This window comes from Marmota monax, unplaced genomic scaffold, assembly GCF_021218885.2.
Source record: "Marmota monax isolate L192 unplaced genomic scaffold, Marmota_monax_Labrador192_F-V1.1 WCK01_AAM20220418_F8-fsc00045, whole genome shotgun sequence".
Taxonomy (NCBI): Eukaryota; Metazoa; Chordata; class Mammalia; order Rodentia; family Sciuridae; genus Marmota; species Marmota monax.
This window is the reverse complement of record NW_026692132.1, coordinates 13,372,571-13,399,238: the sequence shown is the minus strand read 5'-3', so window position 1 is coordinate 13,399,238 and position 26,668 is coordinate 13,372,571. Positions and strand designations below refer to the sequence as shown.

General features: G+C 35.2%; 1 protein-coding gene and 1 pseudogene across 1 annotated transcript in view; both read left to right on the top strand.

Annotated features, from left to right (window-relative positions):
* Positions 1-26,668, top strand: part of Cntn5 (contactin 5) — a 1,252,743-nt gene that overhangs the window by 518,677 nt on the left and 707,398 nt on the right. The window lies entirely within an intron of this gene.
* On the top strand, positions 24,133-25,304 carry LOC124108729 (mitochondrial import inner membrane translocase subunit Tim23-like; annotated as a pseudogene).

Here is a 26,668-nt window from a genome sequence, read left to right as displayed (position 1 = left end):
TTGTGGCCTCACCTTGAGCCCGGAGAAATGGGGCCTGCTGTCTGTGGACTGAGACATCTGAAACCGTGAGCCCCCAAATAAACTTTTCTCCTCTAAAGTTGTTGTGGTTGGGTCCTTTAGTCACAGAAGCAAAAAGCTGACTAAAACATTCTGTGATTGTTTCATCTGTAAATAGTAACAATTCTAACTATTCTTAGTAAACAGTAAAGAATGAATATTTCTCTGCATTCTTATTTCAGGTATATTAGCAAATAGAAAATTGTGACATAACCTTATTAGGTGAGCTTACAAATGCTTTTAAAATCAGTAAATTTATTTTCATCAATCAAAATTATCTTCAATAAAAGCTAAGCTTTTAGATTTATTATATGAAACCATTTGGAGGGAATCATAATTACTATTGACAATTTATGAATATGTACATGGGGGCTCAATACATTTTAATTTTTACTCTGTAAAAAGTCATATTGTTGCTATATTTCAAAATTATACTTTAAGAATCTCTAAGTATGTGCAGAGGTAACAATTGGAAGGAGACAATTTAACCACACTTTATATATTTTGAATTTAAAATCAAATTTCCTGACATATAGCTCTTTACAAATTGATTTTCACTCAGTGTCCATAGTCAAAGGAACAACATCAAAAAATAAAATGTTTAAATTGACCTAGTCTGTTATGCAGAATACCCCATGTAATAGGTTTTTCAATCATCATAGTCCTTTGGTCTGTGGCTATCAATTATGATTTCTTTAGAATAGTTTAACAATTGGAGGATATCTTAATAGTATTTATTATAAGTAGGTTCTTTTCTGTGAAATGTAAATCGGTCCTTATTGGTGAAGTGTGAAAACATACACATCTGTGTAGGTTATACACAGTAGTCTGGCTTGGTAATAATAACAGTGTTGCCTTTAACAGGAGCAGCTTTATGAGAGTAAAGAACAATTGGAGGTGTTTTTGACTTGTTAGCATGCACAAAGATTAACAGTTCCATCTCTTTTCCTATTATTATGTTTTGTGTCTCCATAAGTTTGCTTAATGTCACGATTTTTTGTTACTTTATTTTTTTTAAGCACATGCTTAATTAAACTCTGAACCATAGGTAAGAATCTAGATGGACACACACAGAGAAAAGCAGTGAGTAACCCATTCAATGGAAATCCCAGAGAAGTGTTTTGCATACATGCAATGAAGTCACTGAGATGTGTCTGACTGCTTCTTTTTTTGAGGATGGGTACCAGAGATTGAACCCAAGGCCACTTAACTGAGTCAGATCTCCAGCCTTCTTAATATTTTATGTTGAGACAGGGTCTTGATAAATTGCTTAGGGCCTCAATATATATCTGAGGCTTGCTTTGAAGTTTGGATCCTCCTGCTTCAGTCTCCCAAGTCTGTGGATGACAAGTGTGTGCCACTGCATCTGGCTCTGACTGCTGCTTCTGCTTCTTCTTCTTTTTTTAAAAACTTTTACTTAGGTTTTTTTTTGTTGTTGTTATATATGATAGTAGAATGCATTTTGACATATTATATATACATGAAGTACAATCTCCTGTTCTTTTGGTTGTTCAGGATGTGCAATTACATTGGTCTTGTATTCATATATGACTCTAGCAAAGTAATGTTTGCTTCATTCTGCTATCTTTTCTATTCCTATTCCCCCTACTTTCCCTTCATTCCCCCCTATTATCTAATCCAAAGTATTTCTATTCTTCCCTTACCCCCTCCATACTTAAAGTGAATTAGCATCTACATATCAGAGAGAATTTTTGGTCTTTGGATTATTGTGATTGGCTAATTTCATTTAGCATGACATTCTCCAGTTCTATGCATTTACTGGCAAATACCCTAATTTAATTATCTTTATGGCTGAGTTATATTCCATTGTCTATGTAAATCACATTTTCTTTATCCATTCCTCTATTGAAGGGCACCTAGGCTTGTTCCATAGTTTAACTATTGTGAATTCAACTACTATAAACATTGATGTGGCAGTGTCCTTTGGGTATATACTGAGGGTTGGAATAGCTGGATCAAATGGTGGTTCCATTCCAAGTTTTCTTAGGAATATTCATATTGTTTTCCAGAGTGGTTGTACCAATTTGCAGTCCCACCAGCAATGAATGAGTATATTTTTTAAATGTATTTTTTTAGTTGTTGATTGTCCTTTATTGTTTATTTATTTATATGCGGTGCTGAGAATTGAACCCAATGCCTCACACATGCCAGGCAAGTTCAGTACCACTGAGCCCCAGCCCCAAGTGTGCTTTTTGCCCCACATCCTCACCAGCATGTATTGTTAGTTGTATTCTTCGTGATTGCCATTTTGACTGGAGTTAGATGGAACCTCAGTGCAGTTTCGACTTGCATTTTTCTAATTGCCAGAGTTTCTGAACATTTTTTCATATATGTGTTGACCAACTGTATTTCTTCTGTGAAGTGCCTGTTCAGTCCCTTTGCCCATTTATTGATTGGGATATTTGATTTTATGGTGATAATTTTTTTTTTCTGCTTTATATATCCTGGAGATGAATACTCTATCTGAGGTGGAGGTGGCAAAGATTTTCTTCCATTCTGTAGGCTCTCTGTTCAAAATCTTGATTGTTTCCTCTGCCGTGAAGATTTTTAGTTTGATGCCATCCCATTTGCTGATTCTTGCTTTTACTTCTTGTGCTTTAGGAGTCTTGTTAAGAAATTCCATTCCTAAGCCAACATAATGTAGATTTGGGCCTACATTTTCTTCTTTTAGGTGCAGGGTCGCTGGTCTAATGCCTTGGTCCTTGATCTACTTTGAGTTGAATTTTGTGCTGGGTGAGAGAGGTTTAATTTTATTTTGTTACATAGGTTTTCCAATTTTTCCAGCATCATTTGTTGAAGAGGCTATCTTTTCTCCATTGTATGTTTGTGGTGCCTTTGTCTAGTATTAGATAACTGTATTTAAGTGGATTTGTCTCTTTGTATTCTAAATTCTGTACCATTGGTCTAATGTCTGTTTTGGTGCCAACATCATGCAATTTTTGTTACTGAAGCTCTGTGGCATAATTTATGGTCTGGTATTGTGATGCCCCTGCTTCACTTTTCTTGCTAACGACTGCTTTGGCTATTCTGGGTATCTTATTTTTCCAAATGAATTTCATGACTGCTCTTTCTCTTTCTATGAAGAATGTCATTGGAATTTTAATAGGAATTGCATTAAATATGGACAGCACTTTTTGGTAGTATGGACATTTTGACAATATTAATTCTGCCTATCCAAGAACATGGGGATCTTTTATATTCTAAGGTCTTCTTCAATTTCTTTCTTTAGAGTTCTGTAGTTTTTATTTTAGAGCACCTCTTTTGTTAGATTGATTCCCAAATATTTTATTTTGTTTTTTTGAAACTATTGTGAATGAATTAGTTTTCCTAATTTCTCTTTCAGTGGATTCATCACTGATATATAGGAAAGCATTTGATTTATGGATATTAATTTTATATCCTGCTAATGAACTCATTTATGAGTTCTAGAAATTTTCTGGTAGAGTTTTTTTGGATCTTCTAAATATAGAATTATGTCATCAGAAAACAGGGATACTTTGAGTTCTTCTCCTATTTGTATCCCTTTAATTTCTTTCTTCCCAATTTTTCTGGCTAGATGTTCAAGGATGATGTTGAATAGAAGTGGTGAAAGAGGACATCCATATCTTGTTCCAATATTTAGAGGGAAATGCTTTCAGTTTTTCTACATACAAAATGATGTTGGCCTTGGCAATAGCTGATACAGTTTTTACAGTGTTAAGGTATGTTCCTAATATCCCTAGTTTTTCTACTTTTCTGTACATGAATGGGTGCTGTATTTTATCCAATGCTTTTTCTTCATGTATTGAGATAATCATGTGATTCTTATTTTTAAGTCTATTGATGGGATGAATAGTGTTTATTGATTTCTCTGTGTTGAACTTAACTTGCATCCCTTGAATAAACCCCACTTGATAGTGGCACACTATCTTTTTAATATGTTTTTATATGTGATTTGACAGTCTATTATTTATTTTTTAAAATTTATTTATTCTAATTTGTTATGCAAGATAGCCGAATGCATTTCAATTCATAGTATACATATAGAGCACAATTTTTCATATCTCTGATTGTACACAAAGTAGAGTCACATCATCATTTGTGTCTTCATATGTGTACTTGGAGTAATGATGTCCATCTCATTCCACTATCTTTTCTACCCCTACACCCACTCCTTTCCCCTCCCTCCCCTTTGCCATATCCAAATTTTCTCCATTCCTTACATGCTCCCTCCTACCATCATTATGGATAAGAATACACATATCAGAGAAAACATTTGGCCTTTGGTTTTGAGGATTGGCTTACTTCACATAGCATGATTCTCCAACTCCTTCCATTTACCTGCAAATGCCATGATTTTATTCTCTTTATGCTGAGTAATTTTCTATTGTGTATATATACCACAGTTTCTTTATTCATTCATCTATTGAAGGGCATCTATATTGGTTCCACAATTTAGCTATTGTGAATTGTGCTGCTATAAACATTGATATGGGTGTGTCACTGTAGTATGCTGTTTTGAAGTCCTTTGGGTAAAAACAGTGGGATAGTTGGGTCAAATGGTGCTTCCATTCCAAGTTTTCCAAGGAATCTCCATACTGCTTTCCAGATTGGTTGTACTAATTAGCAGTTCTACCAGCAATATATAAATGTGTCTTTTCCCCCCACATCCTTGCCAACACGTATTGTTGTCTATATTCCAAATAGCTGCCATTCTGAATGGAGTGAGATGAAAACTTACAGCTGTTTTGATTTTCATTTCTCTAATTGCTAGAAATGTTGAACTTTTTTTCATGCATTTGTTGATCAATTGTATATCATCTTCTGAGAAGTATCTATTCAGTCCCTTAGCCCATTTATTGATTACATTATTTGATTTGTGTGTGTGTGTTAAGTGTTTTGAGTTCTTTGTATATCATAGAGATTAGTGCTCTATCTGATGTGTGTGTGGTAAAATTTTTCCCATTCCATAGGCTCTCTATTCACATCACAGATTTTTTTTTTCTTTTTCTGAGAAGAAGCTTTTCAATTTCAATCCATCCCATTTATTTATTCTTGATTTTATTTCTTATGCTATAGGAGCCTCATTAAGGAGGTTGGAGACTAATCCAACATGATGAAGATTTGGGCCTAGTTTTTCTTCTATTAGGCACAGGGTCTCTGGTCTAATTCCTAGGTCCTTGATCCACTTTGAGTTGAGTTTTTTGCATGATGAGAAATAAGGGTTTAATCTCATTTTGCGGCAAATGGATTTCCAGTTTTTCCAACACCTTTTGTTTAAGAGGCTATCTTTTCTCCAAAATATATTTTTGGCACCTTTGTCTAGTGTGCAATAACTGTATTTACATTAGTTTGTCTCTGTATCCTCTATTCTATTCTATTGGTCTTCAAGTCTATTTTGCTGCCAACATAATGTCGTTTTTGTTACTATTGCTCTGCAGTATATTTTAAGTTCTGGTATAGTGATGTCACCTGCTTCATTCTTCTTGCTAAAGATTGCTTTGGCTATTCTGGGTCTCTTATTTTTCCAGATGAATTTCATGATTGCTCTTTCTATTTCTATAAGGAATGTCATTGGGATTTTGATTTGGATTTCATTGAATCTGTATCGTACTTTTGGTAGTATGATCATTCCGACAATATTAATTCTGCCTATCCAATAATAAGGAAAATCTTTCCATCTTCTAAGATCTTCTTTAATTTCTTTGTTTAGCATTCTGTAGTTTTCATTGTAAAGATCTTTCACCTCTTTCATTAAGTTGATTCCCAAGTATTTTATTTTTTTGAGTCTATTGTAAATGGGGTAGTTTTCTTAGTTTCTCTTTCAGAGGATATGTCACTGATGTACAGAAATGCTTTTGATTTATGGGTATTTATTTTATGTCTTGCTACTTTTCTGAATTCATTTATTAGTTCTAGAAACTTTCTGGAGAAATTCTTTGGATCTTCAAGTATAGAATTATGTTGCTGGCAAATAATGATAGTTTGAGTTCTTCTTTTCCTATCCAAATCACTTTAACTTCTTTCAACTATAATTGCTCTGGCTAGAGTTTCAAGAACTATGTTAAATAGAAGTGGTGAAGGAGGGCATCCCTGTCTTTTTCCAATTTTTAGAGGGAATGCTTTACATTTTTCTCCATTTAGAATGATGTTGGCCTGGCAATTAGCATAGATAGCTTTTACAGTGTTTAGATATATTCCTATTATCCCTAGTTTTTCTAGTGTTTTGAATATGAAGGGGTGCTATATATGAATATTTCAGGTGATATTTCCTTTTTCATCATGGATGTTAGTAATTTGTGTTTTCTCTCTCCTTGTCTTCATTAGCATGGCTAGGGGTTTCTTACTTTTGTTTATTTTTTCAAAGAACCAACTTTTTTGTCAATTTTTTCAATTGTTTCTTTTGTTTCAATTTTATTGATTTCAGCTCTGATTTTAATTATTTCTTGTTTTCTACTGCATTTGTTGTTGATTTGTACTTCTTTTTCTAGGGCTTTGAGATGTAATGTTAGGTCATTCATTTGTTGACTTTTTTTCCTTTTAAGAAATGAATTCCATGCAATGAACTTTCCTCTTAATACTGCCTTCATAGTGTCCCAGAGATTTTGATATGTTATATCAGTGTTCTCATTTACCTCTAAGAATTTTTAAATCCCCTCTTTGATGTCTTCTGCAATACACTATTCATTTAATAGAATATTATTTAGTCTCTAGGTGTTAGAATAGCTTGTTTTTTAATCATTGATTTCTAATTTAATTTCATTATGATATGATAAAATGCAGCAAGGTCAGAGTACCTGCTAGGAACACTTGAGAAACCTAAATGTGGAGATTTGAAGAGGAAGCTGAAGCTGCAATGGAGACCCCCAAGATTAAGAAATGCCAGAAATGTGGGACATTGTCCTAGGAAAGCTGCAGGAATTAAGCAGAGACAAACCAACAGAAAAGTCACTTGGGCTGCAACCAACATGGCCACAGGGGCAGAGCTACACAAACCCTTTGGAGAGTACATCACAATGCCATGTGCCCCAGATGCCAGACAAGGAGCTATAAGACTTGTTTGCCCAGCTGGATTGCCATCTTGCTTTGTTCCTATCCCTTTTTTCTATCTCTAATTTTGTGAGTGGGAATGTTTACTGTGTACCATTACATATTGAATAGTTATAAATTGCTTTTAATTTTACAGAGCTCATAGTATGAGATTGCCTTGGGCCTCAGAGAAGATTTTGGACTTGAACTTTGAACAATCTCAGAACTGTTGAGGCTGTGGGATCTCTTGGAAATGGACAAAATGTATTTTGCATTATGAGATAGTTGTAAGCTTTTGGAGGACAGGGGCAGAAGGTTATGGTTTAGATGTGAGATGTTTCCCAAAAGCTCATGTGTGAGGCAGTACAAGAAAGTTCAGAGGAGAAAGGATTGGGTTGTGAGAATCTTAACCCAATCAGTGAATTAATCCCATAATAGGGATTAACTAAGTGATAACTGAAGTGATAGAGTTACGTAGAGGAGTTGGGCATTGGGGACATGGCTTTGGGGTGTATATTTGTATCTGGCAAGTGGAGTCTCTCTCTAACTGCTTTCTGATTATCATGTGAACTGGTTCCTATAGCCACACTCTTTCCTCTGTGATGTTCTGCCTCACCTCCAGCCCTTAGGAATGGAGCCCAAGATTTTATGGACTATGACCTCTGAAATCATGAGTCCTCAAATAAACCTTTCCTCCTAAAATTGTTCTAGTCATATCACAGCAGTGAAATAGCTGACTAAAACAAGAATCAAAGGAAACAAATAAATGAGAGAAAAAAAAAATATATATATATATATATAATGTAAAATGTTTGAAAATTGAAAATACAAAAAAAAAAACTAAAAGTAAAAGAATACAAATCAAAGCTGAAATATACTAATCAAACATCCTAGTCCTCAATAAACTGATCCATGAAAATAACTGGTTTTAAAAGTGGTAGAATAAGAGAGGAGAAAAAAAGTTCTTGATTAAAAGTTAAAGAATTGTTTCTGTTGGAGATCAAGAGATTCTCAGCATCCCTTCTCAGCAGTGTTAGGTCTGGAGTAAGATGCCTGCTCTACCCTCAGGGTGGGGTTGCTAGGATGAGAAGGTTTATCCTGGAGATAGAACATCTGGAGGAAGGGTTTAGCCTTAAGTAGCCTGTAGGCTCTTCGCTGAATGCCTATTGGTCCCAAGATTTTAAATCAGAACTCCTCCAGGGACTAGTAAGTATTTGTCCACACTGGAAGCCTGCACCCCAGGGCTCTATTTTGGGTTCCACTTGTGTGGTATAGGAGCCAATTCTCAGTCCACTACAGCACCTGCCTACCAAACATTTCCTGGTGTTTTGTTCAGTCTCCAAACTTAATCTCTCCCACCCGTGCCCTTTTGAATTCTCAGCCAGGATTTACCTCTTCCAGGTGGCACTGCAAGCAGCCAGATTGGAGGAGAAGGAGGAGAGCCAGGTGAGTTTCTACAACCCATTTTCCCCTGTGTAAACTTCTCTACACATTTGATTCTCTCCTGGTCACTTAGGCACACTCTCTGTTGCACAGCATAGTTTTGCCAGGCCTATTTTTGGGGCCAGATGCAAATTTGCCAGAAATTGGCTCCCTCAGCCACTGGACCCTGTCCTGTTGCTGCAAAACGGTTCCTTCCTCTGACCTCCACATGCTGCCTAGATGGAATTTCTTTCCTGCACAAGGATATTGTGCAAAGGACCTTTCACTTTAGTTGGGCAGTATCTTTGATCTTAAACTCTCCTTATCCAGACATGCCTTAGCCCTCCTAAAAATGCGGGTTCTTTTGATTCCCTTATCCCTTTTACTGTGTTCCCTGAGGGACCATTCTGGCTTGTGTTCTCTGGCCAGGGCTGTGGTGCTGGGAATTTCTTCCTTATTATATCTGACCTCCTGATTCTCCAATCTGTTTTGAGTGTCCAGTATTAAATTGCAGTAAAGTCCCCCTTATTTGTATTCATTCACCCACCTTGCTGAGAAACTGCCTGTCTTCTCTTCTTCGTTTCACATCATGGAGCAGCCAGAAAAGTGACCTGCTCTATTCTTCCATCTTGAAACCCCCTCTCTGATTGCTTTTTGATGGGTGTGACAGAAGCTATAGAATAACAGCCTGAAAGGATACTAAGAAAGGGAAGGCAGTATTTGTTATCTACCATTATTATTATTTTTTATTATTAGAATGGGTTAGAAAATAAGTATTATTACATTCATCATCATACTCTCATTTGGTTGAAGTTTGTTTTTGTTTTTTTAAACATTCATTTTGTACTTCTCAGTACCAATGTACATTTTTCAACACCCCAGATCTACTATATATATTTCTATCAAAAGTTATAAACTTTATAATATTTAATTGGGTTTACTCGAACAGAGATGTTTACATTCCCTGCCTAAAATTATAAATCTCAATTAAATATAAGAGATGTGTGGTCCAACTCTATGTATTGGAACAAATAAAATATAGTGTGTTTGTAGCAGGGAGAAGCTCAGGGAGGTAGTATCTGTCCTGTGGGCGACAGCTAATGAAGTATCAGGAGGGGACTAGGTGACTGCCTCCTGCACCCATGCTTTTTTTTTTTTAACATACCAGATAGCATGAAGTTTAGAGAAGAAAGGAAACCCAATTGATGGGAGCTACCTTCCTCCTAGACCTACATAAGTATAGAATTGCATAAGTACACGGAGTTCCTGTCTTCTAAATTACCTTCAGATGCTTCTGTGGTAAGCTGTATTGCTTTAAAAATAACAACAACAGGAAGAAAACATTTTTTTCTGTCTACTTTGACCTCATTCTTCTCCGTTGGGATAAATCCATTTTATTGAAGAGGTGACAGTTTGTTCCTTCTGCCAAATGGATGATATACTGTTGAACAGAGAGTGTCTGTCATTGATAAGCTTATAGAAATTCTCTCCTCTTTGGTGGCAGTGTGGTAAATTGCACAGAACTTTGTCACTGCCAGTTAGTGCTGCCTAAGAACTTACAAAGGAAAATGAAAACAGAAGTGTTACAGCAAACAGGTGCCTGATACTATTAATTCTGACTGGCTGACTGCACTCGAGGAAGAGAAATGGATTATAGCTACTTCATGATTATTTTTAAATTATATATTTGCACATTGTATTGTTCCCCTGGGAAGGAAGTCGTGATGATAATGTAGACCACCTTTGTGTAGGACTCCAACTTGACTCTTATCAGCTGTGCACTGGTGGCATTAGACATGTAATTAATCAGAAAACAATTTAATTTCTCCTTGTCAGCAAGGCAGGAGGTAGGATGAGTGTTGGGTCATCTGAATTTACTAAGTTTTGTTATTTTTATCTTAAAGGCAAAGAAAATATTATATAGTATCTATAATTGTCAAAAATTCCTGGGGTGATAGAAAATTAAACCATCAACTAAAGAGCCAGTTCAGCATCCCAGAAAATTATAGTAAATATGCATCTCAGTGCTTTTATGTTTAAAAAGAGACTTAACTAGTTTATTAACTCAGCTAAATTTCTTTCTTTTACATACAAAAATTTATTGAAAAATATTTTCCACTTGAGTATTGACTAAGGAATAAGCAATAAATATCAAAGTGTTTTGGTAATCTTGAAAATGCTGTGAAATTTATCTTAGGTTTCTTAAACTGGACTGACTTACTGCAATCATTATTTTGAACAATGATATAGCTTTCGTAATATAAAATTAATCTTATAAATTTATTCTCTTTGTTATAAAATAATACTCAAAGAACTCATATTTTACCATGTCCCTGAGAACTTGTGAATTAATGTATACAATGTTAACTTTAAGCAGAGATAAATTTCAACCACAACAATATGAATGTAAAGTGTATCTATTAATACTAAAGATTATTTTATTGCTTATCATAGATGCCTGTGGGTAAGTAGTCATTTGAGTACTTTCAAGGCAACAGTTTATTTTTCCCTTTGTTTAGTTTGTTCAAATACAGGTTTATTCTGAATATAAAGTGAATAGAAGATTGAGCACCCAAGCAGGCCAGCAAAATTGGGATGCAGAAAACATGCTCTTCTTGACTTTTAAACAAATGTTATGGATTTTTCAGGACCCAAATACTAAAATGTATCAGTGATATATCATATATATCATGTGTCAAATAGACCATATGTAACTAATTGTGAGAATGAAAAACAATTACATGTTACATATTATCTTCTGTTTATTTTAGCTCTTTGGAAAATTCTATTTTGCTAACATTAAAGAAGTTAAACATGGATTTCTTGAAACTTTGACAATTTCAATATTTACTGATATTTATTTGATATGGGAATTAGTCACGATATTTTTCCTTTCAAGCATATGGAAAAGAAAATTTTTCCATCCTAATTCTTGTTATAACTCTAACAGAATTCATCATATAACATGTTCTCACTGATGTGCCTGAGCTGGTGGCATACAGCATGACTTTGGCCTCTGTCTAGGGTGTGCTGGATCTCTCTGAGAGGTCTAAATCAGATACAAAGATGGCTTTGAGTGATGATCTTTTTATTTGTTGTACTTTTATATTTTTGTAATTGGGATTTTTAGATGTTTGTATTAAAAATACAAGACCATCTGTTGTATAAGGACAGAATCAATGTCTGAACTATGTGACATGTCATACATAAGAGCTAAAAGAATTCTTGCTATAAAATATTAGACTTCTAATTATAAATTAATAAAAAGAAAGTTTTATTTGTTTTGTGCTTATCTTGGGTTAGGAGAGGCATATATTATATTTGTGGTTGTAGTAATTTCTGGGTAGAAAATATCCAAACAGGCTGAATCACTTGGGGGTTTTCTAACTTGATTTTCCTGATGTTTTTCAATATCAAGAACTAATCTCTGGCTGCACAGCGGCACAAGACTATAATCTCAGTGATTGGGGAGGCTGAGGCAGGAGGATCCCAAGTTCAAAGATAGCCTCAGCAAAAGTGTGGTGCTTAGCAACTCAGTGAGACCCTGTAACCAAATAAGTTACAAAATAGGGCTGGGGGTGTGGCTTAGCGGTTGACTGCCCCTGAATTCTATCTCTAGGACTCCATCCCCGCAAAGAAAAGAACTAAGATGTGGCTTCCTGGGATATTCTAAATGTCTTCAGTGAAAGCAGTAGCAGTGGTTTTAGGTAGATGGGGAGATTATGAAAGCGACAAGTAGAAAAAAATACAGAAAAAAAAAAAGAGAAAAGTAAGTGAAGAAAAAGAAAGTGAAAGGGCAAAGTCTTGAAGAGTAAGTACTTTCAATCAGGCTCCTAAACCTCATTTCACCAATGCCACACAGCATATATTCCTGGCAGAATTTGCTTCAAAGAGGTTCTAAAGGTCACCAATAAGACAATTGACATATATGCCTTCCTACTTGCTCGTCTAGTGATTCAGAGAGATGCACTGACTGTCAGTGCCTGTGCTGGCCTAGAGCTATTTGTATTTAATGCCCAAGTTTAGAAAGAACTATTTTAGCTTGGCCCTGGGATTCTTATTAGTTTCAGAATAACCCTGGAGGAAATGACTGTTTTTTAAAATGGTATTCTATAAAATTCAACATGTAACATTTGTTTCATGCTTCAGTCTATCCTCTAAAAAATCATAGCTATAGATAAAATGCTTCATGTAGACATAGCATATATAATTTGTCAAAGATTGCACTTGGGGATAGGGATGACAGAGATAAAGGACATTTAAAAATATTCTAATTCCCAGTGACATATTTAAGTTTCTTTGATTATAATTCATTCGTCTTTCTGTTACTTATACAAATATTTATTTAATATCTACTAGATACTCTAGTAGGCACTAAAGATATAGTAGTGAACAAGACAGACAAACCCCTATCTTTGTCCAGCTCCTATTCTAGTGGAAAAGATAAACAAATTAGCAAGAATAGAAATAATAAAAAATCTGATAGGAAAAATTCCTGTGTAGAAACAAAGTAAATTTAAGTAAACAAAGAGATAGTGTGATGGAGGGTAGGATAGCAATGCATTATTTTATATAGACTAGTTAAGAAAGTTCACTGTAAATAAGTCTCTAAGGAAAATTTGGTAAATGTAGAAAAGCAAAACACATGAATATTTAGAGGAAAAAAGGTGCCTCAGACAGGAGAAGGCAAATGTCTAATTCCTTTAGAAGGAACAGTGTTCATTAGAAGAAGTGATATGGAAGAAGGACCTGTATGAATGAAGAGAATGTGTGTTAAGAAGAGTGACAGGTGGGCTGGGGATGTGGCTCAAGTGGTATGTGTGCGGCCGGGGTTTGATCCTCAGCACCGCATACAACCAAAGATGTTGTGTCCACCGGAAACTAAAAAATAAATAAACAAATGAATATTAAAATTCTCTCTCTCTCTCTCTCTCTCTCTCTCTTTAAAACAAAACAAAACAACAACAACAAAAAAGAGTGACAGGTTGTGAAATGTAGAGATAGGCAATAGCCAGATCACATTTTGAGCTGAGGAGATAACACATTAAATGACTGTCTTTGCACATTTATGGAATAGACTGTAGAACTTGAACAAGAAAGGAAACAGAGAAAAGACAAGATGCTATTGGAATAGTTTTAGAGTGAGAAAACAGTACAGGTATATGAATGCTATTTCTTGACTTCTTTATGAGACAGTATTGATTTTTGCCTACCCCAGTACAGTTCACATGATTCAGCCATATTAAAAACATCTACAGAAAAGATGAGGATGGATCTGCTTTCCATCTCTCATGATAATTAACTGTACTAGTATGTTCAGTTCCAGGCTCTGTCATATCATGGAAACGTGGATAATCACAAATGTATTCAGGAGAGGGAAAACAAAGTAATGAAAAACATTGAAATGTGGTTATAATAGAAATGACTGGAAAAAGTAAATTAATGACTCAGCTAATATTTACAGGAGTTTTTGACCAAAACCCAAGGGATACTTCCTTCTTGCAAAGTCTTCACTGAATTAATTGACTCTTGCTTTTTGTTGTTGTTGTTTGGGCGTACCAGGGATTGAACTCAGAGGCACTCAACCACTGAGCCACATCCTCAGCCTTATTTTGTATTTTATTTGGACACAGAGTCTCACTGAGATACTAAGCACCACACTTTTGCTAAGGCTGGTTTTGAACTTGCAGTCCTCCTTTCTCAGCCTCCCAAGCTGCTGGGATTACAGGCATGTACCACCGTGCCTAGCTCGACTATTGCTTTTAATAAGCCATGGAGTAAAAGATATAGAACTGTAAGATAACAAACAAAAGCCTACAAAAGTAAGCTTTTATCCTATTTATACTTCCATGGAATAATTTGACTTGTCTCTTTCTTTTATACCTGGTTTAACAGTAATTACTTTCAATTTCAAATTGTCTTTTTTATTTGTTATATGGAGAGCTTAACTCTGTATATTCTTTAATAACAAGCAGCTATAATTGTGCATGACAAGATACAAAGACTTGAAGGAAAGTAAACTTTTTGTACCATATGTAAATATTATATTCAGTATCTGCTCTATTAGTGACATGCAAAAGCCTCTCACTCCCCACAACATTGCCACATAGCCAACCATCTCAACTCAAAACTCAGAGGTAAATACTTCATGCAATTGCTACCTTAAATAAGCAAAATTAATCATATTCAATCAGTTGAGACTTATTTTAAGAGATTCAAAGTGACAAACCAGTAGAAGCTACAGAAAAGCAAAGGGTAGAATGTATTAATCTAAAAGAAGGCCATTCTAAGCAGCCAGAGTTGCTCAATGGTAGAATCAGCTGTACCTCAAGGCAGTCTGTCAGCTCTTTTCAAATACAGTTCAGCCTGAGATAAATGATCATTATGTAATTTTAGTAACATAAAGTTTGCTCTGATTATTTAAAGTCCCCTGCAATTCTTAGAACTGAGATTCTACAAGTTAGACTTCAAAAATAATTGTTTTTATCTTTAGTATTTAATAATAGGTGATGTTTTAATACCAGGTTATCACCAAATGAGAGAACGGAGAATGACTGCAGGTAGAACTAAGAACAGAAAGAAAATATTGGAAGTTAGAAAGAAAATCTGTGTGTATCTATCTGACCTGATACCTACTGGATATAATGGATAAGAGAAGAGAGAGTAAGAAATAGTTCTGTCTGCTCCTTTGAGCCAGCATGTGTGAGAATCGTGGAGAAGATAGAAATAAAAATAAAGAAAAACTAAAAGAGGAGGTTATTTTGAAAGTAAAGATGAAAGATAAGATGTAACATTGAATTTGAGAAAGTACTGTCAAATAAAAAGCAATGAATTGGTGGAAAAATTAATATATTAGTGTGTTTCTGGAGCATAATGGAGCATAAGAAAGAATATGATCTGTTTTGGATTCCATCCAAAATAACTTTTTTAAGTAATATAATAATATGGACCTGATTACAAAATGGCCTTTTTATGTACTCAGATAATTCCATTCTGCAAGATTATTCTATATGTTTGGAACCATGTTTTAAATATAATTTCCTAATAATTTCAATATTAATTACATTCAAAATGCAAAATAGCACGTTTTGGAGAAAATGAACTTGAATTTGGAGGCCTGTACTAGTTTCAGTTTTGCCATGAATTGTGGGACCTTGCGTAAGTCATCGCTTCATTTTCTGTAACACTGTGCTTTCAGCTACATAAATCCTCTTCTATAGTCTAATGTTTTCCAATCATCTCAGAACTTCTAGTAGAACCCCAAGAGAAAGCTGACATAAAAATGTATTTGTCCACACATTTGAAAGAATGGTACTAGACACATCCATGCAGTATTTACTAAAAGATGTTAAATGAGGTCCAGATTAAATAGATAATTAGATCTTTAAAGAAAGTTAACAGGGAAAATGAAGTACCACACTGCATAAAGCTTACAGCAGTGTTCTGAATTTTCTTTCTTTCTTATGAAGGGGAAAGAAAGAGGGACTTTTCTCCAACAAAGATAGAGATCTTCAAAAAAACCACTTGCATTGATTGACATGTCTGCAGAAAGAAAAAAGTCTCTTATCCCAACCCAAACACCATCATTCTTCTACTAAATGATAGAAATGCTAAACAAAGCATACTAGAAAAATCTTGAGAAAACCTTCCATAGATTTTAAGAATGAGTGACATAAGAGAATAGAAATTGGCTCCCATTCTCTGAAGTCAGGAAGTTGATAAGACCTACTCTTAAAACAGAAGTAGATTTAAAGATAGCAGGGGATACACTGAGTCCTGACACTTGGAAGGGCAAAGATTTGTGAGGCTTGTGTGGGTCAGAAGTTGGTGCCTCAGATATAAACAGATTTGAGCCATCTAGATTCTAGCTAGTACCACCTGACAGGAGGAAGTGACTAAGAATAAGGAGACTATGTCTTAATAAATTCTATGGTGCTATAACAATACTGAAGCTCAGTACTTTATAAAGAAAAAATGATTTATTTGGCTCACACTTCTGGAGCTCTAAGATCACTACACTCTAGCAACCTGTTTAGGGGCTCCTAGTTGGGTGAAAACATGGTAGAGAATTGGAAAGGGAAACAACAACATACCAAAAGTGCCAAGTGCCTGTCTTGGCCTTACCTGATACCAACTCACTCTACAAGCCACCATTAATCCTATCTGAGATGGATCCCCAGGATCTTATCGCCTTCCACTGGGACCCACCTCTTAGTGTTCACTTCATGCTACCACACTGGGGACATAGCTTCCAGCATAAGAACTATTGGGGAGCACTCAAATAATATCTGAACCATAGCTGACTACTAGTGCCTGGAACTGGAAGGAAGTTATTCACATAAGACATCAGTCAGAGTGTGGGTTGTCTTGTCTGGAACTAGGCAGAATGTTAGATTAGAAAGTATCATCAAAGAACCAACATACGCAACACACTAAAGAATCAGCATGTGGATAAATGCCATACACATAGTCCCTGTGGACACTTCATGACTTGCCCAATCAATCAACTAAGACTTTTGATCTTTTGGTGTTCATCATCTGAAAGATTCATCAATAGAAGAAAAGGGAAATAAAGATGAAAAGCAAAAATAGAATAAAACAAAAGGCATCCTTTTTGCCCCACCATAAATCCCCTAGCAACAGAGCAAGCCTTAACTGTGGGGAAGAAAGAAAGGAGGAATGAGAGGTTAAAGACTATTTGGGAAGGACTAATGTATTAATACAGACAGCTCTTTGCATATACAGGTTCTGCATACAAGAGATTCCACCAATTGCAGACTAAGAATCTTTGAAAAAAATTACACCTGTGTTGAATATATACAGGCTTTTTTCCCTTGTCATTATTTCTTAACAATTCAGTATAAAAATATTTACATAACATTTGCATTGTATTAGGTATTATAATTAATCTAGAGATGATTTAAAGTATACAGGAGATTGTGCTCAGGCTATATGCCAATCCTATGCCATTTTATGTAAGAGACTTGAGCATCCACATGCTGGTATCTGCAGGGGGTCCTGAAACTAATCCCTTGTGGATACCAAGGGATAACTGTATACTAAAAATTAATTTTAATTGCTATATCATGCCTTGTTCTAATATTTTAAAGAGTATGGACAGCTGGAGATCTATTGACAATGTCATCTAGGGCAGGGGAAAGGAAATTTGGCAGATGTTTAAAGCAGTAATTGGAGAAACATAAAATTTTTTCAGTCTCTGTCTTAAATGTATTACATATAATTGGACATTTTCTCATTATTGATATATAAACTCACAGTAATCTTTAATTGATATTATTTTTTCAGTAAAAATGTATTGAAAGCTACTATGAGTTAGGGAACATAGACCCTAGAAACTGCAGATCAACAGAGAAAAAGGACTCCCACATGATCTTCATTCATAGAGGATACAGACTGTCAAGTCCATTCAGGCTACTCTAACAAAGTACAATAAACTGGGTGGCTTAAAGACAATAGAATTATATTTTCTCAGAGTTTTACAAACAGGAAAATCCAAAATCTAGTCACCTTTGAATTCGGTGTCTGGTAAGGGACTATTTTCTCATGAATGGCACTTTCCTGATATGTGCACATATCATGGAAGAGGCTAATAATTCTTTTTTAAGGGTGTTAATCCTGTTCATGAGTGCTCAGCCCTTATGACCCAATCACCTCCCAAATGATCCCTCCTCTCAAAACTATCACCTTAAGGGTTAGATGAATTCTGGAGGGATACAAGCATTAGATCACAGTACAGACCTTTGGACCCAATGATCAAATCTTGAGCTACATTGAGGGAAACGTACCCAGGAATCTTTATGGTATAGAGCATTCCTTATGTTAAAAATAGTTTCATTAGAATCTTTTTTGGATCCTCCCTAGGGCATTTGTTAGTAATGCACATTCAAATAATTCAGAAGACAAGGCTTCTAAGAGGTTGATAAAATATTGAGTGTATCTAGATAGGAGGAAAGAGAAGAAAAGTGCATTAAAACAGGGAACAATGCACTCACATTTTGCAGAGAGCTCCTAGCTCTGCCTGCTTATATCCATCCTTCAGCACATTACAGAGATTCTTACTCAGCTCCTCTGCCTTTCCCCCAAGCACTCATATTCCATAACCATAAGCTCAAGTGAGCTATTCAAGCTTAGCAGAATAAATTGAGGATATGTGACCTGTTGATTCATGAATGATTAATTGTACTGTTTGGATAAAGCATAGAATCCAGAACAAATAGATGCTTTTTCCTAGATTAATGTGCAGAAGTTATGACATTTATGTTTTTACTAGGCATTTTGCTATAACATGTCAATATAGTGGTTTATTACAGAATGTTATGATTTTCTTTTAATTAAAAAACATGAGTGGCAAATTTTTTTCTACTGAGAGATTGTAGAAAAATCTATTCTTAGAGTAATAAATAGAACAAAATGGAATATTTGAGAGAGCCTATGGGAATATCACATGATAATTCCCCTAGACATATATTGAAAACAGAGTTTGAACAATCCTTCATTTGTTGCTTCTGATACATTTAAAAATGATTCTACATTCTTAGAGTGGGGAATTAATTTTCAAAGGTTTTCATTGTGTTTATTTAGTATTGGATATGAGCAATAGCAGTAATCATAGAATTAATTTCATAAAATAGGTCAGAATTATTTATTGGTGTCAAAGGCACTAATAAGAAAGACATGATTCCTGCACCAAGTATTCCATGCTGAGCTCCTCAAGCCAGTTTTTTTTTCAATTTGCAACTATTAACTTTAAAATTGAATATTTAAATTATTCAGCTTTCTTCTCCCTTGTGGGGAGAAAGCATATATGGTATTTTACTAGGTCATGCATATACAGTCCTAAAATTGGCTCTGTATTCTCCTACTTAAAAAATAATTGCACAGTTTTCCTCTTGACTCACAGTACTTGGTCACATGGGCCTTAATTACTATTCCCTTCCTAGGCTGGGGCTTCATGTTGAGTAAGCCACAGACCACAGGATCTTAGAGACACTTCAGAGAGTCCATGATGGCAGATTATGTCTGTACTACTATGTTATTGATCTTTTTGAAAACTGTCTTGATATTTTTATTAGTGATGCATAAACAACCTTGAGAAAAATGCCAGAACCATGGTTCAAATATGGCTATAGCAGCACCAAGTAGTATTAAGTAAAATTTGAACTTTAGTCTTACCTAATATCCTTAATGAAACTATTGAATACATTAATTTTTATTAAAAGCTTTGAGCACACATCTTTTCATAATTTGTGTGATGAAATTAAAAGCATGATAAACCACTGCTAGGTCATGCAGAAGGCTCATGGTTCCTTTAAGAAAAAGCATCATGCTTCTATTTGAAATTGTGTGATTTCTGATTTGTGAGATAACCAAGAAGCCACTTTTCCATGAAACACCAATTTACTTGAAAGAAAGACTGACAAACTGCGATTCAGGTGTACTTGGCAGATATTTTCTTTAAAATTATGTAGGTAGGCCTGTCACTTCAGGAAAATAACTGATGGTATTTGTTACCAGAGACAAAATTCAAGCGTCTGTCCCCAAACTAACTTTCTGGAAACTTATGTTCACCTTCATGAGCCAGATCACTTCGCAATACTTAACGATTTTAATGGCGACTTTAATTTTTTTTTTCTTTTTACAAATTGTCTAATAAAGTGGGAACAATTCAGTGATGCAATATTTTCCAAATGAACAAAAGCATGAAGTTACAAGGTCATACACGAGTAAAAGAACATGTCAAAATAAATACCCAACCAAAGGATAATTTAATTTAGCAAAGTAGAAAAAGTTCACAGATGTGAATTTTAGAATATAGATCACATTGTTCCTTGAGGAAACTTCTTGTGTTTTGGTGTGGTACTTAAGAACACACATGCTTGTTTGCAAAGGATATCAAAATATTCTTCTTTATTCTTTCTCTCTGTTTCTCTTGGTTTGTGTGTGTGTGTGTGTGTGTGTATTTGAGCTGGATTTTCTTCATTTGCTCCACTCAAAGCACCATTGTAGCTGATTGCACACAAAACAGGAATGAGGATCCACCCAGCTTCCTTTATTAAGTCAAATTTTGGCTTGCAAAAATGCATAATTATGCACTTTTTTATTGGCAATTTTTTGTTTTTGTTTTGGAAACTACAGGAGCCATTATTTCAATAAGATGTCATTAAGTTAGCATATAGTTGGATTAGTATGGTTGTTTTAAAAATAATTGGTAATGATTACTTTCAATTTCTCTGTTTTAATGCCCAACAGAGTAAAAATATGAACAGATATTACTCACTTAAACACAATTATTGCTTTAGTAATTTTTCAAACTGAAAATATGCCCAACACCAAAAGGTTTGAGAACTACCCCTGTACAAAGTTTAATGTATTGTAGAGACTAAATATATCTGATGACTCAAAGCATGAGATGAAGACTAGCGTGGAAGTCATATTTGAGACCAGGAAGATAATACTTGAAGAAACTCATGAACTATAAAATATTCTGACCTTCCTCATATAAACCCTGATATATCCAAAGGAACTACTAAATTTAACATTCTTGAGGGGAAGCAGAAAAATAGCAATGACAAAGACCAGATGTTGAAAAACAAATGTTTCACTTCCTTCCCATTCTTTCCTCCCTGAATTTAGTTACTCATTCAGTTCATTTCTTCTGTTGTAACAACTCACATTATATATATTTTCTTTCTATTTTTACTTATTTAAAATCATTACTAAATTACCTCATGTCTGGTTGGCTTATTTGTATCTGGCTATCAGTACCATCATTTTTTTTTTGCTTTTCCAACCCATCCTGAAATATGCAGAATGATCAACACGTTTATTTTAGTCCCAGATACATTACTATCAACCCTCTACACAATCAGGTATAAAGAAATAATTATTTTTAAGCATTGATGAAAGAATGAATCTAACACTTCTCATCACATCCACCACTCTGATCATACATTTTACTCTCTGTAAATAAGAACTGTTCCAATGAAAGTTTATTCATGTTCTCTTTCAGCATGACAAATCTATTTCAATCTTGGTATCTTTCTTTGCATTACTCCCATAATCTTTCCATCATCATCTTATATATCATCTTGTATAAAATGTAAACATTGTACTTATTACTTTGTAAGGCAATAAGTACAATAGCTAAAACACAGAAAGCAAGTACTAAATAAATATTCATGGCTTTCCCTATTAATATTATTACTATACCATAAGCTATGAGAGGACAGAGATTATGCCCTCCCTGCATCATATTTCAGTCACAATTATAGAGTAGGCTACATATACGTATAGGAAAGGCACACAGACTATACATGGCTGAGAGTAATGATTATTTATATGTTGACTAACTTTCAAGTTTGAAGAGGAGCCATACATCTAAGAAATCCACTCAACAAGCATTTGACATTATATATTACATTTATAATAAAGAATAGCATTCAAAGCTAGGACACTATATGGGGCTAGACATGAAACCCTGTCCCAGAATATTATGCACAGGGAAAGAAAGTCATCAATGGTAGTCTAGTAATTGACAAAAAAGTCAGATTAATCAACTTTTTCTAGTTAAAATAATACAAACAAAATTCAAGTTTATTTACCAAGTTTGTACCATATGTGGAAAACTGCAAAGTATCACAAACATTGGCTAATAACACATAGTGGCTCAGAATTGGAGAGGTTTGAAACCATGGATAATTCTCGTGTTGTGCTGCTGAAACACAAGAGTGAACAATCTATTCTATTCTACCTACATTGCATAGGATCTTCTTATAGAACAGATCTTGGAAACAAGCCTACAATTGCTTAAATTTTGGAGAGGGTGGACATTTATTTTTGGAAGAAAATACACATGCTGAGCCACTGCACAAAGTAATGCATATAGGAAACTAGCTGGGGAAAAATAAAAAGTCTCACATAAAGGAGGATTGAGTTCCAGAACAGACACCTGTATGGGGAGCAAGTCCCCTGAAAAGAACAACCAGATTCAGTTACAGGACAGCTGGGACCAAAACACCCAGTCTGATGCTATTTGATACCAAGGAAAATCCACTCTCCCTGGGTAAAGATCAGTCTGGGAATCACGTGTTTAGTTCCATTAAATAGTATGTTTCAACTCTTCAAGTATCATTCGATGTGCAAAATGTGTGGGAAAGTGGTGTATTCCTAACTTGGAAGTCATTTGCCAATAATAGAAAAATATTCCTAACGGAAAACTGTTGAGGACATTTTTTACATATTTTAAAATAATGGTTACTTTAAAAGCAGGTAGCCGAGCTCTCTGTAACAAAATAAATGTCAGTTGTTAGAAAAACATTTTGAGGGATTATTTTGGTTTTCAAAAGAATGCTTTTGAAGTTTGGATAAAATGGGCCATGCTGAGAGACATTAAGAGCTGAATGGTTCTGTTTATAAAGTGGAGGCATTTTTAGTTCCTTAGATCTGACCTAGAGAAGAAAGCAGCAGAGAGGTAAAATAAGAAGAGGACAAGAACCTGAGGAAGATATTTGGTTTAATTGTCCCAAGATACCATGTACCATCTCTTTACCTAAATGGTAGTTTGCAGAAGTCAAGGCAGAGGCACTGACTTCCACATTCATGACATTTTCAGATTAAGAAAAGGAAATGAAAATCTTTATGGGTAAAACAGAAGTTCAGGGGAACCAGTACTTTGAGACAAAATGTAATAAAGAGACATTAAGTCTCCTAGTGAGTGCTTAGACAGCAGGTGGTGCAAATAGAAGAAATTGAACTTTTCATCCTGTGAGGGTGCCAGGGGGCTCAGAGAGTGTCTTCTAGCTTTTATTTAACATATGAAAGGAAAAGAAAAATTTCTAAAGCTGCAGGACTATAGACCCCAGCAGTTGCAATCCAGTCTAACATCTCACCTGTGTTCAACTTCAGCAATTAAAGAAATCCAGGATGGTGAAAGCCACAGCAGCATGACAGTGAAGCAGGTCTCTGTGCAGACCAACCTTAGCAATGTTCCTGTCTGTATTGGGAGCTAAGTAACTGTAACAAGTTTCTGTAATGTGATTAGAGTTTCTTAGAATGAGTAATTGTCACAGTTGCTGTTGTGGAAAAGTAATTAATTATATGAAGTAATTATAGTTTTCCCTCAAGTATACTTAGGCTTGATATGTTTTTTTCTAGAAATAAAAATAGCAAAAGCAATATTGTCGGTATCTTGATAGGTAGTGTATTGTTTAGAACCAGGATTGTAAGATAGAGAAGAGCATTGATGGAATGTGAAGCAGAGGTGGAGCAAAATGTTAATATAAACACTGTCCTAATGCAAGGGGTGACTTTGAAGGGGCAATTTTAAGATGAATATCCTTTTCAGTAGAGTGAAACACTTAATAAAACACTGCCTATATGAGAAGATGGGAATAACTCAAACACAGTCCTTCCTCATAGGATTTTGCAATTTCAGGGGAAATAACCATCAATAAGATACATAAGTACAATAATTTAAAAGTGTGTTAAATGTGCATATTTAAGCCATTTGATTAAATTTAATTTAGAATTCAATACGTTCTACTCTGATCATTCAGTATTCATGTATTCAACATTCCATACATTCCAAACCAGAAAAATGCTGCTTCAGGAAAAAGGATCTGAAACGCGGGTCTCCCCGCGCCTACAGTGAAGCAACCGCCAAGCACTCGAACCAGGCTTGAGGCAGGGTCCAGGACAAGATGGTAGTTTCCTGAGACACCATGGAAGGCGGCGGGGGAAGTGGTAACAAAACCACAGGGGGATTGGCGAGTTTTTTCAGAGCCAGTGGAGCAGGTTACTAGCACGTGGATTTAGCTGGCATCCCGCTAACTGATATGAACCCTCTGTTTCCTTATTTAAATGTGGATCCACGATATCTTTTGCAGGATACGAATGAGTTTATTTTACCAATTGGAGCTAATAAAACACGTGGCAGATGTGAACTAGCCTTCCTTACCATTGGAGGATGTTGTATGACAGGAGCTGCATTGGGGTCAGTGAATGGTCTTCGGCTAGGATTGAAGGAAACCCAGAACATGGCCTGGTCCAAACCAAGAAATGTACAGATTTTGAATATGGTGACTAGGCAAGGTGCACTTTGGGCTAATACTCTAGGTTCTCTGGCTCTGCTTTACAGTGCATTTGGTGTTATCATTGCAGAAAATGACCTCAACACAGTAGCAGCCGGAACTATGATACGCATGTTGTATAAATGTACAGGTGGTCTTCCTGGGGTAGCACGAGGTGGTATGGCAGGACTAATACTTACCAGCCTCTATGCACTATATAATAACCTGGAACACATGAAAGGTTCCCATCTTCAACAGTCACTCTGAAGATTTTTACCAACTCATGAATGTAGGACATTTCAGTAGTCATCTAGACCAATTAATCAGTCTGGAGTTATATTCTCTTCTACCTACAATTAGTTTGAGAAATTGGAGATTTGGATTTGCTCTGATAAAGATCAGGACTGGCATTTCTTCTTGCCCTTAGTTAAAGGCAAAACCCTTTGGTGACTCACTGAGTAATGTGGTTGGTTCTCTTCTCCTTTGGAGAAGATATTGCACCTGTTCTGTCTCCTACTCCTTGAACTAGAAAATCACTTAGTCTCAGAATTCAGGTCATGCTTAGTGTTAATTCTTTATCACTGTTTGTTCATTTCATGATCTCAAACTGCAATGTTGCCCTGTGTTCTGAATAAAGGGTAAAAAATAGAACCAAAGTCATAACTCCCACATAAACATAGTTGGTGTCTCCATTCTAAAACATCTGCCCAAGCCAAGCACAGCAGAGCACATTTTTAAACCCAGCATCTTGGGAGGCTGAGGCAGTATTGCAAGCTTGAGGCTTGCAACTGAAGAAGACCCTGTCTGGAAAAACTAAAAAGGACTGGGATATAACTCAGTTGCAGAGTGGTCTTGATTCAATGCCCAGTACCACACACACAAAAAAATAATAATAAAATAAAACATCTGGATATGAAGGCAAAGTTAATCTTGGCATTTTCTTCTACCTAAAGGAGGCCAAAATAACATGTTTTTGTGTTTGTATTGCAATGAAGGACTGTTGGTGAAATTAACAACTAGGATAGGATTTTTCACCAGTAAACTGATAAGTTGGCATTAAGTAATCTGAAGGTACTTCAAGTTAATCAGAATGGTATGCTAGTACAGTCTATCCAATAATCATGTTTAATTCTGTACATAGTAACTCCTTTCTGGGAATAACTAGAAGCTAAAAGTTTTTCAAGAAGCCTTAGGAAAAGTTAAGAAAAATAAAGGTGAGTTTAATTTCTGAAAAAAAAAAAGAAAAAGGATCTGAAATAAAGTACATGTATATTAAGAATATTAAAAGTAATTTGTCCTTAAAGAAATGTTGTTATAGAAAATTAATCCAGAGGTGATCTCAGAAATAGGTTGTTCACAGTGAATTTCTCATATGTTAGTTGAAAACATAAAATTCCTGTTTCCATAATTATTTGAAAAATACATTGACTTAATGAATTATGGTTTTAATATGTTTGAAAAAAATAATTGAATAAAAAGAAAAAAATTAAATATACATACATTCACATTAGTATCCACATAAAATTTGATCATCAGTACCAGTCCAATGTATGTGATATTCATACCATAACTCCTACACTGGGATAGAACAATAAGACATAATATTTGAAGAAATATGAAGAAGCTTACTGTCCTCATATTATTTGTATAATAGTTTTGGGTGTGAGAAAAAGTTAATGAGCAGGAAAAATGAAGGTGAATAATATAACATCAGTCATACTATAGAGTGTTCATATGCCATACAGTGGTCAAGGAAGGAAGTGTTATAGAATGATTAGAGAGAGAGAACACTTGGTTATATTCAGTCCTTGAAAGATGAGTTTGAGATATGGAGAGGGGAAGATGATTCAAGGGAAGAGAAATGCTTTGAACAAAGACAGTCAGGCCTATATTTAAGTAGAAAGGAATCCCGTGAAGGAAACGGGTAGGCAGAAAGCAGGACAGCAATGATTACATAAATCAAAGAAGTATAAAAGGAGCAGGTACACAGAACACTAAGTCAAAAAATGTCACTAATAACAATGAATATAAAAGGGAAAACTGCTAGGTACAGAAATTAGAAAAGAGCGAAT